Source organism: Podarcis liolepis, assembly GCF_965112155.1.
Source record: "Podarcis liolepis genome assembly, chromosome: 11".
Classification (NCBI taxonomy): Eukaryota; Metazoa; Chordata; class Lepidosauria; order Squamata; family Lacertidae; genus Podarcis; species Podarcis liolepis.
In genome coordinates this window covers 5,926,184-5,933,956 of record NC_139565.1, presented here as the reverse complement: position 1 = coordinate 5,933,956, position 7,773 = coordinate 5,926,184, and the positions used below count along the sequence as shown (strand labels likewise).

Here is a 7,773-nt window from a genome sequence, read left to right as displayed (position 1 = left end):
AGGAGGTCAAATCTACAAGTCTAAAGCTGAGCTAACGCTCCTGTACAGATTTCACTACTGGATATCTATCCAGAACCATTGATTTTCATTGGAAAGTTGCTGAAACCTTAAGCCATATTTGTTGTGGGCTGGAAAGCCCTGGCCACAAAAATAGAAGAAGATGAAGCAAGAGAAAGTCACACCATTTCACTGGCTACCACTGGAGACAGCTGTGTGCCCAAGCTCATCTTCTTTATCTTATCCCATAATTTTATACCTATAAAGGTATAAAGGTATCTTATTTAGATAAGAGAAATCAAGAGAGGGCTAATTGAATCTCACTTCAAAACTGGTGGTGGGAAAGTAACCTCCGCCATGCCTGAGGACAGTGGGCTTACATAGATGGCACATAGCAGACTGTGAAGCACATATAGCTCTGTTCTCCAGCACTTCACCCCCCTCATTTTGCCTGAGAGTAGGGCCAGACTAGACAAGCTGACCCTTCACACAATGGCTAGTTGAGCAAATAGCTTTTAAGGGGAAAATGGCAGTTTTGGGGGAGCAATTCAGAACAGGAACCTAGCATGGTAGTAACACAGCTCCCATGCGCCCCATGGGTCATGGATGATGGGAGAAGTTAGACAACTTCTCTGTTGGCATTATATCATTGTTGACACATATAATGTGCTAAGCATTCTTTGTTCAATCTGCAAGTCACACCATTGACGCTCCTGATGTACTGTAATTCAGTAGTTTTGTAAATGGAAAAATCTGAGGGCTCCCTTGAACAAAAAAACAAGGACACCAGCCAGGAATACCAGAGCAAAACAGCAGCCAGTAGGCTTGGTCTTTATTGAAGACTGTTGCGACAGGACTCCCACCTGCCACAAGGTGGAACAAGATGGAAGCCCTGAACAAAAGAAGACCCCTACTTTTATTAGCTACTAATCCCCCATGCTACACCCCTAAGACTACATCATGACTACATCATGACTACATCATTGACACATGATGTCAGGGAGGAGTTGTGGTGGTAGCCTGAGTGTCTTGTCACCTGTCCAATTCCTCCTTCCCCCCTCCCCATGATTACATTCCTGAGGTCAAAGAGGAGTTCACTGTTTCCTGCCCCCAGAGGGAAGGGCTGGTCACTGTCCTTTGTTTCAGTCTGTACTGAATCCACTTCCATATGCAGGTCCTTTTGTCTAGGACCATCAAGGTTGGCATGCCAACTGGGCAGGGCTTGCTGTGAATGTGTTGGTATACTTGGGGATTATGGCTGCCTTGTGTCAAGTCTCCCCCCTTTGACAGTCCTTCCTTCATGGTGTAAAATAAAAGTGGAATGGTACGGCTGATTTTCTATGAATTTGTAACAGAAGTATCGCGTATGTCACATACAGTGGTGCCCCACAAGACGAATGCCTCGCAAGACGGAAAACTCGCTAGACGAAAGAGTTTTCCGTTTTGGAGGTGCTTCGCAAAACGAATCTCCTATGGGCTTGCTTCGCAAGACGAAAATGTCTTGCGAGTTCCTGCGGTTTTTCCCCCCTCCCCCCCTTTTCTAAGCCGCTAAGCCACTTATCAGCTGATCCGATAAGCCGATAAGCCGCTAAAAGCCACTAATAGCGCTAATAGCGCTAATCCGCTAATCCGTCAATGAGCTTGCTTCGCAAGACGAAAAAACCGCTAGACGAAGAGAATCACAGAACGGATTCTTTTCGTCTTGTGAGGCACCACTGTATGTGTGTGTGTGTCATGTTTGTACAAACTGAATGATTTGGGGGGGGGGCGTTTTCCTGCAACAGTTTCAAGTTGCATTCGTGTTGTTGCTTCTTCCCAATGAATTTTACGGGGAAAGATTCTGTTTTGGAAATGGCTGTTAGAACACCTCTAAATACTTCCTGACAATTTTGGTACTCATGCCGAAATTCAGAAGTGTGAATTCATAAATGAAATACACCAATGTTCTCCTTCATCTGGAAGCTTATCTTCTTGATAATGTCTGTATGCTTGGAAATTTTTAAAACCACATTGGCATCAATCCATCTTTCTGCAACCACATCCATTTAGATAAGATCAGGTATGACCATTCTACTTATAGAGTACATGGATGAATTTTTAGCCATTTCTAATTTCCTCCTGCAGTCAGTGCCCCCTGAAAATCTACACCGGAGGGCTAAAAGACTCCCTGGGTCAGACTTAATTGCACTGGAAAAGAATGGCTACTCTTTTCCAGGTCCTCCTTATTGATTTCCTGTATGTTATTATTTTTCTCTCTGTTGAAATCAACCCCTTCTCCCATCCGGCTATGTTCAAAAAGCAGTTATTTTCTTTATGAATCACTTGGATCGTCCATATTCTGAATCACTTGTTGCATATGATGGAAACTTAAGAAGATGATTTTATATGAGCGGGGCCTTCCAACTGTTGCATCGCTTGAAATTTAAGGCCAAAGTGTGTGTACGGACTTAAAAGAAAGCAATACCAATGGCAATCCTGTCTAGGGTTGCCATATTGTGAAGAGCAAAAAAGAGGACACATTTGCCGACTTTTACTTTTAACTATGAATTGCTATGATGGCTCCACCCATGAAAAAGAGGACGTGTCCTGGAAAAAGAGGACATATGGCAACCCTACTAGAGTAATATAGCATCAGGTTGACTTTATCATAGAAGGAACTATTATACGGCAACCCAGACTCCAAGCGGTGTGAAATTATACAACCTGTGGAGGGGTTCAAAGCAGGTTTCCTTTCTCTCATGGCTACAGTGTTGGATCAAATATTGCTGGGCCCCCATGGTGTTCTGACTCTGCTTCCCTGCAGCTTGTAAACTGCTTGCAAAAACACAACTATTTCTCTCTCGCTTGCATCAGCCCACTGCAATTCTGAAACTGCTCCCTCCCAACTCTGCATTGTCTTTTGCTAACTACCCAGAGCCCAGGGCAGAGCTCCACCCCTCTGTGTCCAGCAGAAATCTTTGCCAGACCATCACTCTGTCTTTTGAGCTCTTTTACTGGTGCGTCTCTTCAGGTAATTACTTCATCAGGAAGCAAGCCTGGCTTTTTAAAAAAACATGGCTTATATTTTAACATGCTAAATTCAATGCCTGGCACCCCACAATTAGAAGGGGGTCCAGGCACCCCACAATCTTTTAACAGAACTATAGGCAGAAGCAGAAAATGGTTCACTTAAGTTTCTATCTCTTCCTAGTGTGTGAAGGTTTGCAACAGTCAATAGCTTTTCCCAGATACAGCCATATGCCGTAAATGGCTCAACAACGGCGGTTGTTTTTGCAGGCTGGCCTCTGCTTGTTATGCTGGCATACAAGATAATGTATTTGTTCAGTAGGTCCAGTCATCGTGCTAAATAAAATCGTTCACTTTGGTTAGCAAATATTGACTCAAGCTGTTACGCTTTTATGTATTTCAGAGACTCACAATGTTTGAGAGCTCAGCAAGCAAACAAGAACAGGTACAGGAAGTTATTGTGATGTTTTGGACCAATGTTTGCTTTTCTGCTGCTGATGTATGTTCTCCATTGTGTGGGGCTTGTTACTAATGACCTTGTTATATACTACACTGCAGTTGATAAGGCCAAAGGCTTCAGCAGAATACATTTTACATTCCCACTTGAAGAGTTTATGTTTATTGTGTTTTGAAGGGCGCTGTGCCCACAGGCTTCTCCTTCCCTAGAACATACTTTCTTGAAATAAAATCCTTCAAAGGATGGACTCCCTTCTTGGATGAGAAGTAAAGGGGCAATTTTCTGTCTCAGCACAAGGGAGCGCGTACCCATCTATCATTGTATGAGAAGATCATCAAATGGTGAATGGCAAGAACAGTGAATTACTACTATTTCTGATAATTTTTAGTTCCTTTCGAAGGTTGGGATGATGTATTCCACACTGGGGGGGGGGGGAAGATTCAGTGTGGAAAGAAGGTATTCTGGGTGAAAAATGAGAGGGGGGACTTGGCCTGTGCCAGGCATTTGGGCATGGTTGATCTGGATCGGGTTTCCTTATGCCAGAAAGCATTGTAAGCACATTCAGTCAAACATGTATAGTTCGTTAGACTTCCTCACTCAACACTGGAAGGTCAGGAGCACAGGTAGCCTCCATCACTCCAAACATACAAATTAAGACTGCCTGGAGAGGGTTGTACTTTTAAGGGAGCATGCACAGAGAATGGTTACCTGTCTTTAGAAACCAGAATTCCCATAGTATTATTGATTATTATTTACTGAATTCATATTCTGCCCTTTGTCCCAAAGAAGCCCAGGGTGGTAACATTCATGCTTCCCTTGTGTATCTGTGAAACTATGCACTCAAAATCCAATAATGTTTATTAGACCATTCCTGAATAATCACATGCACTTTTGTCTTATGACTAGAGGAGTTATAAAGCTAAGTTGTTCAGTTTGCTATCATGAGCATTGCAGCACATAATTGTTGAGAGTCATGGTATTTGTCCTCCTGTTCAAATCTATTCCGTAATACAGGGGACTTGCTTCAGAGCCTGACATATTTCCTTTCCTTTTGAGGCTCTTCAAAATAGTCGGAAGCATGCTGCGCTGTAGGGCTGTAACAGGAAGCTGCTTATTTAGAAAAGGCATAATAGGGAACGTTTGTTGAAACAAAATGAAATAATTCTGTGACTCTCTAAAAACAACATCAGTCAGCATGCCAGGAAGAGCATGGATTGGAGGAACTGCTCTTGGAGAACAGCCACAAATATAAATATATTTATTTGAAGGTCATAGATAACCCATATTCATATATGTTAGACCTATCTGTGGGGAATGAGCTTGTACTCAAGAGTTTTATGAATGCTGGGGAAATGTTGTGCATGTGTTTTGCATTCAGTCATATTTCGGATATGGAAGGAACGCCACTTCTGCAGCGGATGGGCTTTTCTGGGAACTGGGAAGGTGGGCTGTTTTGGATGAGGTAGCACTTCCCCAACAGAACAGGTACATAGTAATTGACTCACAGATTACACCAGAGCCCCAGGTGGCTTTCGTGTCAACAACTGCCTATTTCTAGCTACAGCTCTTCCTAGGCTTGGATAGCCTGCTATCAGTAACCCATGGTTGATTTTTGTAATGTGCTCTGTGTGGGACTACCCTCGATAACGGTCTAGAAGCTGCAGCTAGCATAAAATGGGGCTACCAGCAGCAAAATGGGATTGTGTAGTACTTACCTTGAATATTCTTGACAGGCTTTCTGGGCACTACCAGACTTAATTCAAGATGTTTCTTAGCAATGGCTTAAAAAGGTAAAGGACCCCTGACAGTTAAGTCCAGTCGTAGATGACTCTGGGGTTGCTGCGCTCATCTTGCTTTACAGGTCAAGAGAGCCGGTGTTTGTCCGCAGTTTTTCCAGGTCGTGGCCAGCATGACTAAGCCACGTCTGGCGCAACGGAACACCGAAACCAGAGCAGCGCATGGAAACGCTGTTTACCTTCCCGCTGGAGTGGTACCTATTTATCTACTTGCACTTTTTTGGCATGTTTTCAAACTGCTAGGTTGGCAAGAACTGGGACCGAGCAACGGAGCTCACCCTGTCATGGGGATTCGAACTGCCAACCTTCCGATCAGCAAGCCCAAGAGGCTCAGTGGTTTAGACCACAGCGCCACCTGCATCCCTAACCCAACCTAACCCATGCTAATTCAGTGGTGAGTTTCCCATCCTAATTTGTAACCATTCTTTCACCATGGCTTGGGCACTCTGATTATATTTATTAATATATAAATAAACTATACTCCATCTGAAAGATTCTAGGGAATATGGACAATAAACAGAAGAACAATATAAAGTACACAGAAGCTAAAGGCATATGTGTGCTTAAAAAAACTTGGCAGCAAATCATTAAGACAGAAGTACAGACATTGTTGGTGAGCTCACCAACCTAGCAGTTTGAAAGCACGCCAAAAAGTGCAAGTAGATAAATAGGTACCGCTCCGGCGAGAAGGTAAATGGTGTTTCCATGCGCTGCTCCGGTTTGCCATAAGCGGCTTAGTCATGCTGGCCACATGACCTAGAAGCTGTCTGTGGACAAACACCGGCTCCCTTGGCCTATAGAGCGAGATGAGCACCACAACCCCAGAGTTGTTCGTGACTGGACTTAACTGTCAGGGGTCCTTTACCTTTACCTTTATGAAAAAATATGGCTTTCTCCAAAGAATCTTGGGAAATGCACTTATTTAAGGGTGCTGACAATTGTAGCTCTGTGTGGGCTAAACTACAGTTCCTTGGAGTCTCTGGGACAAGCCATGTGCTTTAAATGTATTGTGTGGATGTGACCCGTAAGTGACTGCTTTTCTTCTCCAAATTATGGTATTTTGTTTTCCTTTCCGTCCTTCCATAAAGCTTGCACTCTTTAAAATTCAGGATATCCTCCACAGACTTCATACCATGATTCATAGGTATTGCTTTAAGAATCAATGTACTATCAAAGACACTTTTTGTTTTGTGCCATTGTTTGCTATACATGAGCATATTAGCTTCCCGGCCAGCAATAACAGCCAGGATGTGCTACATTTTATGAACTCGGCACTGTTCCTGCTGGATCATTTAGCTGCTTGAGAATACTAAATCCTTGACTTTCCCCTGGCTTTCATCTCTTATGGAGAATAACTACATTCTTCTGCAGCCCAGAAAGCTTCTGGCATTGAAGCAGTGTTTTCAAATTATGTTCTAGGCAACTTTTAGAAGCTTATTAAGGGTTCCTTAAAAAGAAGATCAACAGCTGAGAACAAGCCTTTTTGAATGTCTGTCACTGATCTTTCCTTCCAAATGTTGGGTGAGTTCTAGATCCCACTTTCAGCTGACACAAGACAGCTGTGAGCTCCAGCCGGCAGATGTGACAGGGTGGAAAGTTTTCCCTCTGGGCAGAAAACTTGGAAAACCACTTCATTAAGGAGGAACGAAGAATCAAATAGAGGCCAATATATATACACTTTTAGAAGAACAAACTATGCTGCTGATGAAATAAATGCAAAGTTTTGTTGTGCAATCCTCCAAAAAGATTTCCTGGGGAAAAATTAATAGAAAATGGCAGCCCACAATACTTCAATGAAAAACCAAAGAAACATAACAATCCCTACAGTTTTCAGCACTTCCATTATAAGTCACTAAGACTTTCCCCAGTTTTCTTTGTTGTTTCTTTCCTATTGCGTCTTGGAGCCAAAACATTTTTGGCTTTCAGGCTGAAGTCCAGGACTGTGCCAGTCAGCAGGATATGAGGCAGATAAGATTTGTTGAAATGCTTTTGAACTAGTCAGATTCTCTGGATGGGAAATGGAAGCGAAATTATTTACATTTGGCACGAGAAGAATAAGCTCCGTTTTTAAATTCAAAGGAAATCAGATGGGTCAGATGGTGTTGCATGCCTGTTAAAATCCACCAAGAGCCTGATAAGAACCACTTTGCTGTAATTTGTTTGACAGCCACTCTGCAACTTACAAAGATGTGAGGCCCTTGGCCTGGAGGAGGAGTATATCAACAGCATAACACTGCACAATAGAGCTGTAAGTACTTTTCGGAGTGTACTGAAATAAATTATTGATGAAGAAATATGCCCCATCCTTTTACAAAGTGTAGCATTGAGTGGGCATTCATATTATATGTTGGGTTATAAGTTATGATCCCTAATAGCCAACTTGGTCACCCTGTACCTTCCAGCAGGATGGCAAAAAAGAGCTATTCAATAATTTTTATTATGGATTATTATATATACACCACTTAATGCCTAGAGGGTGACTAAGTGGTTTACAATATATATATTTTAAAACTCTCG

General features: G+C 42.7%; 1 long non-coding RNA gene across 1 annotated transcript; it reads left to right on the top strand.

Annotated features, from left to right (window-relative positions):
* Nucleotides 1-760: 760 nt before the first annotated feature.
* On the top strand, nt 761-7,505 carry LOC310688540. Its single transcript, XR_014517021.1, has 3 exons — nt 761-1,171; nt 3,407-3,448; nt 7,424-7,505. It is a non-coding gene; the product is annotated as an uncharacterized lncRNA (long non-coding RNA).
* The last annotated feature ends 268 nt before the right edge of the window (nt 7,506-7,773 follow it).